Here is a 2,791-nt window from a genome sequence, read left to right on the forward strand (position 1 = left end):
AGAATCCCCTCCCAAACATTCCACTATCCAGCAGAGGCATCCCAAAATAAATAGCACATGAAAGGTCAACACACACACACACACACACACACACACACACACACACACACCTGCTATACAGTAGACATCTCAGACATCACCATATACATAACTGTCTCTCTCTATCTGACACACACACACACACACACACACACACACATATCCTAATTTAGCTCCTTTAAAACATGATCAAACATACCAATTACATCGTTTACCAGTTAGTATTGCAAGAGCAGTGTGTGTGTGTGTGTGTGTGTGTCTGTGGGTAATCATAAAAACTTAAAATAATGTCAAATCTTTTCTGCAGGGTATAAGTGAAGGTTTAAGATCAGTTTAAGATCAGATCAGATTTTGTTTGTTTCAGATGGTTTGAGTGCTTAGTCTCCAACACCTACATAAACTCATCACCCCCTTCCCAACACGACCATGGCCTAATCAACCCCCTTTAAAACACCCACATAGACTAATCAACCCACATGGGTGAATCAACCCCCTTCCCAACATCTGCATAAACCAATCAAACCCCTTTCTAACACCCAAACAAACTAATGAACCCCATTTAAGCCCTGAAGACAATCTGGCACAGATTGAAGGTTTCTGGCGTCCTTATCTGTGTTTGCAAGATGGACACCCTTTCCACGTAGCAGGTTGCAAGGGGCCGGTTCCCTGGTGGTGGAGGTGGCAATGCCGGAAGTGCTCAAGCGGGCTGACATCAACCATATTACAAAAACAGGCTTCTTCCACCTTAGAAATATTGCTGAGCTAAGAAACATGTTGTCTATATCTGATGCAGAGAAGCTCGTCCATGCGTTCATGACCTCCAGACTGGACTACTGTAATGCATTACTAGGTGGATGTCCTGCATAATTAATAAACAAGCTACAGTTTGTCCAGAATGCAGCAGCCAGAGTTCTCACAAGGTCGAGAAAATATCACCATATGACCCCAATCTTCTCATCCCTACACTGACTTCCTGTTAAGTTACAAATCCACTACATACTGCTACTTACTTATAAAACACTAAATGGTTTATCTCCATGTATCTCTCCAGTCTTCTAACACGCTACAATCTGTCACGTTCCCTGAGATCTCAAAACTCTGGGCTTCTAGTAGTTCCTAGAATAGCAAAGTCCACTAAAGGTGGTAGAACATTCTCACATTTAGCTCCTAAACTCTGAAACAGTCTTCCTGACAGTGTTCGGGGCTCAGACACATTCTCCCAGTTTAAGTGCAGATTAAAGATGTATCTTTTTAGCGAGTTCTACACATAACACACATCACATCATAATCTTGTGCTCCAGAACATCTGATCACATGCACATTATCAACTTGTGCTGTTAATATCATGAACAGCAGCTACGCTAATTCCTCTCCACTGCTTCTCTTTCTCTCCCCATCCTGAGGCTTCCTGAGGTTGCTCCAGCTCCAGTCACGTCCCACCTCATGAAGATTGTGGACCTTTAAAGAACTAGATGCCCACAAACATCCCAAACCTTTTAGAGACGTACCAGTGCAATTTGGATCCCACTTCATGTGGAGTTTGGACACTGGACCACTTTGAGTGTTTAAAGGCTCTGGAATGGAGAAGCTGGTTTTGGATCTGTGGTGATTGCAAATGTTGAGCTATTTTATGAGTTGCTCAGTAGCTCCTGGTTTCATAACCTCAAATGGACTGTGTAAGACTGTAAAAAGAACATCACTCAATTACACACTTCAGTGCTCATGTTAGTTCTCACTCTCCAGTGTTCTGTAGTGTTTAAATACTATAATCACACTCTTTATTTCACCCAAATGAGGATGAGGTTCTGCTTTTGAGTCTAGTTCGTCTCAAGGTTTCTTCCTCATAACATCTAAGGGAATTTTTTTCTTGCCACAGTCACCATGGTGCTCATCAGAGATAAATACACCTTGTTCACCTTCATTCTTAACCCAGCCATTAGGGGGGCACAAGCCAGTGCACTCTTAGTGCCGGTCCCAAGCCCGGGTACATGGGGAGGGTTGCGTTAGGAAGGGCATCCAGCGTAAAACATGTGCAGAATCAAATATGCGGATCACAAATGAGAATTTCATACCGGATCAGTCGAGGCCCGGGTTAACAACGACCGCCACAGGTATCGTTAGCCGACAGGGTACCGGTGGAAATTGGGCTACTGTTGGCCGATGGAGGAGAAGGAGAGGAGGAAGACGTCTACAGAGATGGCAGGAAAAGGAGCAGTGTAGGAGAGTAGAGGTTCGGGTTGGTACTTTAAATGTTGGTACTATGACGGGTAAAGGGAGAGAGGTAGCTGAAATGATGGAGAGGAGAAAGGTAGATATGTTGTGTGTTCAGGAGACCAAGTGGAAAGGGAGTAAGGCCAGGAACATTGGAGGTGGGTTTAAACTGTTGTATTATGGTGTGGATGGAAAGAGAAATGGTGTAGGGGTGATTCTGAAGGAAGAGTACAATAAGGGTGTAGTGGAGGTGAAGAGAGTTTCTGATAGGGTGATGATCGTGAAGGTGGAAGTTGAAGGATGATGATAAATGTCATCAGTGCCTATGCTCCACAAGTTGGCTGTGAGATGGAGGAGAAGGAAAGATTCTGGAGTGAATTAGATGAAGTGGTAGATGGTGTACCTAGGAAAGAACGATTGGTGATTGGGGCAGACTTTAATGGGCATGTAGGTGAAGGGAACAGAGGTGATGAGGAGGTGATGGGTAGGTATGGTTTTAAGGAGAGGAATGTGGAAGGGCAGATGGTGGTAGATTTTGCTA

Source organism: Silurus meridionalis, chromosome 4 (assembly GCF_014805685.1).
Source record: "Silurus meridionalis isolate SWU-2019-XX chromosome 4, ASM1480568v1, whole genome shotgun sequence".
NCBI lineage: Eukaryota > Metazoa > Chordata > Actinopteri > Siluriformes > Siluridae > Silurus > Silurus meridionalis.